Below are 7528 nucleotides of genomic sequence, written 5' to 3' on the forward strand. Positions count from 1 at the left end.
AGGTATTCAAAATGACAATTTCCAGACTACTCTTACTTAACTGATCTGCACCAACTTTGGCTTAGGCATTTTTACTTTAGGACAGATACTATTATCACCTTTAAAAAGCAACCTCTTTGCCCAACTGCTGTGGCTCAGTGGTTGAGTGTCAACCTATGAACCAGGAGGTCACGGTTCCATTCCAGGTCAGGGTACATGCTCAGGTTACAAGCTCAATCCCCAGTGTGGGGTATGCAAGAAGCAGCCGATCAATAATTCTCTCTTGAGGGAGAAGGACATGAGAAGATGGCAGACGACCCCAATGCTGTGGATAGGAATGTGGAGATCTGGAAGATCAAGAAGCTGATTAAGAGCTTGGAGGCAGCCTGCAGGGAGAGTGGAAGAAGGAAAGACAGAAACATCGATGTGAGAGAGAAACACATCGATTGGTTGCCTTCTACACAAGCCCCGACCAGGGCCCAGGCCAGGGAGGAGCCTGCAACCAAGCAATGGCACAAGCATGGTATCATTGATCATTCCTCCCAAAGACCAGATGTCACGAGTGGCAAAAATGTTAGCAGATGAGTTTGGAACTGCGCCTAACATTAAGTCACGAGTAAACAGCCTTTCAGTCCTGGGAGCCATTACATCTGTACAACAAAGATTCAAACTTTATAACCAAGTATCTCCAAATGGCCTGGTTGTGTACTGTGGTACAATTGTAACACAAGAAGGAAAAGAAAGTCAGCATTGACTTTGAACCTTTCAAACCAATTAAATAAAACATCATTGTATCTGACAACAAATTCCATACAGAGGCTCTTACAGCACTACTTTCAGATGACAGCGAATTTGGCTTCATTGTAATGGATGGTAGTGGCGCACTTTTTGGCACACTCCAAGGAAACACGAGAGAAGTCCTGCACAAATGCACTGTGGATCTCCCAAAGAAACGTGGTAGAGGTCAGTCAGCCTTGCGTTTTGCCCATTTAAAGAATGGAAAAGCAACATAACTATGTTCGGAAAGTAGCTGAGACTGCTGAGCAGCTGTTTATTTCTGGGGACAACGTGAATGTGGCTGGTCTCGTTTTAGCTGGATCTGCTGACTTCAAAACTGAATTAAGTCAATCTCATATGTTTGATCAGAATTTGCAATTGAAAGTTTTAAAATTAGTTGATATATCCTATGGTGGTGAAAATGGATTCAACCAAGCTGTTGAGTTATCTACTGAAGTCCTCTCCAACGTGAAATTCATTCAAAAGAAGAAAGTCATAGGATGATACTTTGATGAAATCAGCCAGGATACAGTCAAGTACTGTTTTGGAGTTGAAGATACACTAAAGGCTGTAGAAATTCTAATAGTCTATGAAAATCTGGATATAATGAGATACATCGTTCATTGCCAAGGCACAGAGAGGAGAAAATTCTCTCTATAACTCCAGAACAAGAGAAGGATAAATCTCATTTCACAGACAAAGAGACAGAACAAGAACATGAACTAATTGAGAGCATGCCCTTGCTGGAGTGGTTTGCTAATAAACTTGAAAAATTTGGAGCTACATTGGAAGTTGTCACAGTTAAGTCACAAGGAGGATCCCAATTTGTGAAAGGAATTGGAGGTATCTTGCGGGATCGAGTAGATTTCCAGGGAATTGAATACCAAGGAAAAGACAACTTTTTTGGCCTTGATGACCACTAGGTAGTCAACATGGGTCCAGCAAAATGTGCCTCACCCTCCAGCATCCAACCCAAGGAGCATACCCGTGGTGGAATCCAAACAGATCCCTGCCTTACAATTGGAACATTTCCAGAACTTAATCCATGAGCATTGGATACTGAAAAGAAAACGGAAACAAAACCAGACCCAACCCTACACTTTGGTTTGTCATGGTGTCAGCGCAGCAGCAGCCTACAACTAAGTTCCTAAATGCCACTTTGGACTAATTTAAACAAGAATCCCAGTTTTTACTTTTACTCAATGGTGAAATTGGTTGCTTTTTTATTTTATGAAAAAAAATGATTTTTTAACCTTCATACATAGAAGCAAAAATACTTTAACTGCTGTAAACCTTCAAAAGTTAATAGAAATAAGATCATACTGAATTGTTTCTTATTTTGATTGGAAAAAATTAAATTGCTGCATTTCACAGTGACGCACTTACATGGCATTCTCAGCTTAGACTGCATAAGAAGAAATATGTGTTAAAATGTTGGGGAAAAAGTAATCCTCTCTCATCATTGATGATTCTATATCTCTCTCCCTTCCTCTCTGAAATAAAAAACATATTTTTTAAAAAAGCAACCTCTGTAATTGTACCCATTACTAAAATACCTGTAGAATGTATTGCAATAACAATTAAACCAGATAGTGGTAGAAAGGAAGAAAATTAAATAGCTATTCCAGAATCTCTCTTCTTCCCTGTGTTGCCAGCCTCTTATTGCTCAGGAGATAATTCTTATTAAAAACCTGAGCTTAGTAGCCTTATTAGGTAATGCAAAATCAACGCATATGGGGCAAAATGGCAAGGATGTCTACTCTGTGTTTATAATTTAATATCTTCCTGAAACGAACCAGCAGATGACACTCATGTTTCTGATGTAATGCTCTTTAAAAATGTTCTTCAAAAATCTATAAGTTGATTTTTGTTATTACTACCAATGCATAGACTGACTAGAGTAAGTGATCTTTTCCTACACAAAAGCCCCAAACTCCCATGTAATCTGTGACCCCAGGTTTGTTGCCTGAACAAAGCAGTGTGTTGGTTATAAGATGGGGTTATATATTTTTTCCCCTGAAGGTGCTTCCCTTTTGGGTTACAGTATAGTTAGAATGGAGTCCACAGGTATATTCATGACAGTGGAAAAAACCTGTTCACCTAATGTTCCAGATCCAGACCATATAAAGCCATTTTCAAAAATTTCACATCTGTTACCTCAGTTTGATTTTTTAAAATTTGAAATGCAATTTTGCCTCTGGCTTCTGGGTAGTCACATTAAGTTAATCACTCCAACAGTAAGAAAGAATAAGGCAGAAAACAAAGAAGAATTAAGCATAGTGCCCCTGGCCATTCCTGAGGGAATCATGTGGCCACAGCCTCCTTCCTTCAGAAGGGGAAATCCTTTGCTACAGGGAATGGGTTTTAAAAAAGAAAAGTCTTGCAGTTTTATGCATAGAGAGATGAAGTGTCAAATCTATATATATAAAAGCCTAAGTGACCAGTCAACCAGTCACTATGATGACGCACTGACCACAAGGGGGCAGGTGGTCAACGCAGGAGCTGCCCCCTGGTGGTCAGTGCACTCCCACAGCCAACCTCATGCAGTCCCTACCTCTGGCCCCAATTGCCAGCCAGGCCGAGGGATCCCATCTGTTCATGAATTCGTGCACTGGGCCTCTAGTAGATATATAAAAACAGTCTCAAAGAAGAAAGTTTCCCTCTGGTCAGTGGAGTGAGCTAGAAGTGAGGAGGGGGAATCGAGCACAGGAAAGATTCCATCCTTTCCGGACAAAATGTGTGTCTATTTTCGAGTGTTTCAAACTTTTTTATCTTCCAGAATTTTAATAAATCACTAAAATTGCTTAAATGGTTATAATAGAACCAACAAAAAAATCCTTAATAGTTTTAAGAGCATGATTCTTTTCACAGCATGTACCTTTGAATAATTTTATAGATGGAGAAAATGACAGCTTGCTTTTAACTACTTTTTCTGCTTTTTTATCTAGAAACATAAAATCCATGCACTTTGTGCAGTTACTTCACATACATGTTACTAATATATATCTACTTAATAGCTAATTCTAGTGTCACCCCAATAGATTGTGTATGCAAAATAGTTTCAATTTTACTATTGTTTCCCAATGGCCACATCCTAAAGCATAATTCACTGATCAATGTACATAAACCAGTATATACAAGTACACTGTACAGAATTGTTAAGGCAAGGAAAAAAATCTCCTTTTACATACTCAGAGATTCACAATATAGGATATGTCAGACTAGAGCAGATTAGATGACAAACAGAATAGCCAGGGAGGGTGATTCTGAAATATGTCTGTTAAGTAAAATCCCAGGTCAAAGGGCTTGAGACTTTGGGAAATGTTTATGCTTTTCTGTAGCATACTACATAAGTATGTAAAAAATACTTAATGTTCTTCTGTGGGAGGCTGGTAAGAGGATTCTAGTCAGGAAAGAGACCCGCTTCAACCATCTGCAGTGAGTGACTTGTGACCGGACTCGCTTCATGGCTAGATGTAATATATACATTTTCAATTGCTAAGGGTTCGAAAAATGTCTTTACCTAGAGTCTAGTTGTCTTCTATCTAGTTGATTAATGTGGCATATTAAAGAAACATAAAAGTGCAAACTCAGGTATGAAGTATTCCTTCCTTTTTTCTCCAACATTGCTAAACACATTGAAGCAGTTCCACAAGATTTAATAGTCCATGTAGAAAATTCCATTGTAGGTAAGAATAACTCCATTCAGACAATTCGATGATGATTAGATGGTCTGCTAATAGTGGATTACATTTCACAAAGTATTTTCAGAAACATTAACTCACATAATGCTTATTGCAATCCTGTGAACATTAAATGGGCACTAATATTATAATACTCATTTTATAGGAGTAAACTGAGCATTCAAAAGACTAATTAACCCCAGCTCACATAGGTAGCTAGAATTGGGATGTGAACACAGTATCAAGCAACGATTAAAAGACTTACTTTGAAGTCAAATATAAGGGGACTTCAAATATTGGCTTTGACTTGAGACTATAAACTGTGCCTCAGTTTGCCCTTGCACAAAAAGGGGAAAATCTTAGGATACCTCACAGAGCTGTTGAAAGGACTAAATAAGAATGTTTGAAAACACGCAGCACAGTGGATCACATAAAGAGCATTGAAATGGGAGACAATGTTATTTTGACCATATGGCTGGGGAATGGCCCAGTTGCGGGAGATGAGCTACCTGCATCAGACCTGTGGGTCCTCAGTTCTGCTAGCCATCCCTCTTTCAAACTGGGAACACTGACATTAAAAGTACTACACAGCCCTGGCTGGTGTAGCTCAGTTGGTTGGAGCATCATCCTGTGTACGGAAGGGTTGCGGGTTAGATCTCATTCAGTGCACACACACATGTTGTGGGTTTGATCTCTGGTTGGGGCAGAAGGCAACCAATTGATGTTTCTCTCTCACATCTATGTTTCTCTTTCTCCCTCACCCTTCCTCTCTCTAAAATTATTTTAAAAAAACACATATCCTCTCTGATTGGCATGGCTCAGTGGTTGAGCCTCGACCTAGGAACCAGGAGGTCACAGTCCGATTCCCTGTCAGGGCACATGCCCAGGTTGTGGGCTTGATCCCCAGTGGGGGACATGCAGGAGGCAGCCAATCAATGATTCTCTTTCATCATTGATGTTTCTATCTCTCTCTCCCTTCTTCTCTGGAATCAATAAAAAATATATTTTTTAAAAAAACACGTATCCTTGGGTGATTAAAAAAAAAAAAACTACACAAAAATGGTACCATGCTTAAGGAAAGATTTAAATTAGAAAAAAAAAAAACTCATGGGGAATATATTGGGAAATAACAAGTCTTCACAATTCCTTTTCCAAGTTTACAATCATTTCTTAACACCATTAAAAATGACTGGTGAACCCTAACCGGTTTGGCTCAATGGACAGAGTGTCGGCCTGCGGACTGAAGGGTCCCAGTTCGATTCGTAGCGGGGACATCCCCAGTAAGGAGTGTGCAGGAGGCAGCTGATCGATGTTTCTCTCTCATCAATGTTTCTAACTCTCTATCCCTCTCTGTAATTAACCAAATAAAAGGCATAGATGGATTGTTTTATATTTCCACTGCTGGTTCTTCAAGTCATTTATTCAAGTTACTCAAGGGCTTCTGTGTGCGGAATATTTTACCATCTGATCTATGTTTTAATTTATTTATGGCACGTACACACCCAAAATCATGTTTCTGGGCAAAAATGGTCAATGACAGCCCTACTAAAATGTTGAACAGAATCAAAACTCTCTGCACTTTTCTCATATTTTAAGTGTGCAAATTTTCTGTGGATTCGGACTCTCATCACCACAAAGAAAAACAAGTGAAAACAGCTACTGTAACCATTTCTCCCACCTTATGTCCATGAAGCATAAAACCATCACCGGTGAATATAGTCAAATCTCAAAATGAATAAAAAGGCAATCCTGGGTTGTAAAAAGGAGAATCAAAATATGCTGTGTACTGTTTCTATAGACAATGTTCAACGTTTTCTGAACATGTCTGAATATACCAGTTAGGTTCTATTTTTTTTTTTTTTTCAAGATAACGGCCAATTTCTGAGAAACTAATAAGTACCTAAAACTCACAAATAGCTTTCCAAAATATTAGGAACTCAGCACAGAAGCTTGCCATAAAAATAGGGCCCTTACATAAATAAGTTCTCGCTTCTAAGTAGATTTTAATTGTTCACTTCAATCTTTTAGACTTTTCTTCAGCTTTATCTGATTTATCAATTAATAGTCATTTGAAAAAGTAAAACTAAGAGTGGAGGAAACTTCTTTGACATCCTTGGGACCTCAGGAGACCACACAGCACCGTTCTATTGAGATAACTCTAAATAATTTTCACATGAATGGCTAAAGTGCAGAAATGTATAATTTATTAGGATTTAAATAAATCACAGGGAGAGAAGTGCTTTAGTCATTGGCAGAAAATTTTTCAAAAAATATAAAATTATGATTCTAAGAAATTAAGTTCTATGTGTAAAATTTTCCCCCATCTTTAGTATTTCAAAGGAAAAACATGTTGATAATGCTTTAAGAACGGCACACATTATTTTTAGCATTTGATGACAGCAAAGTATTTTTCAATGACACATTCCAAATTTTAGGGGTAAACATCTTTCTAAAGCATGTACTGTAACCAGGAGAATGTTATAATCATTTTGTCTCAGCAATTTTCCTGACACACTTGCCATATTGGAAATATTCCCAATGGCTACTAAATTTTGTCAAGAGTAAAAGTCTTTCTCTGTTGTATTATTAGAACATGCCTATTTTCCCATGGGTTGTCAAAGAATAAAAAGCCCCCTTTCTCCCAAGGGTGCTTACATCTTTTTTTTTTTTTTTTTGAGATGACAATTACTACCATACCATTAGGAGTCAATAAACATTTTATAGTTACCAAAATAGCTAAAATTAGAAACCCATAAGGATTTAGAATGGCATTGCTAAACTAAGAAACCTGAACATGTAAAAGTCAGATAATTCTATAAACAATAGAACATGAACACCAGTTTTATTCATTGAGAATATATTATTTTTTTAAAAAAATCTATGGCATAAACATAACTATAAATGAACACTGCTATTCTCAGCACTTTCTGCCTAGAAAATTCAGTATACTATATGAAAACATCATTAAATAAAAGCATGTAACTTATTTATGTGCAACATGATTTTTTTAATGCCAAGGTTAAAAGGAAGAAGGCACCAGCAATATTAAAAAACACAAAGAAACAAGGTAGAAATATTGCAAGATTATC

At 37.7% G+C, this 7528-nt stretch overlaps 1 pseudogene; it reads left to right on the forward strand.

Moving 5' to 3' along the window:
• The first annotated feature begins 285 nt into the window (after window positions 1-285).
• LOC139011630 (eukaryotic peptide chain release factor subunit 1-like) lies at window positions 286-1679 on the forward strand (annotated as a pseudogene).
• Window positions 1680-7528: the final 5849 nt, after the last annotated feature.

Source organism: Myotis yumanensis, unplaced genomic scaffold (assembly GCF_028538775.1).
Source record: "Myotis yumanensis isolate MYYU_CA2020_CCGP unplaced genomic scaffold, mMyoYum1.0.hap1 SCAF_5, whole genome shotgun sequence".
NCBI lineage: Eukaryota > Metazoa > Chordata > Mammalia > Chiroptera > Vespertilionidae > Myotis > Myotis yumanensis.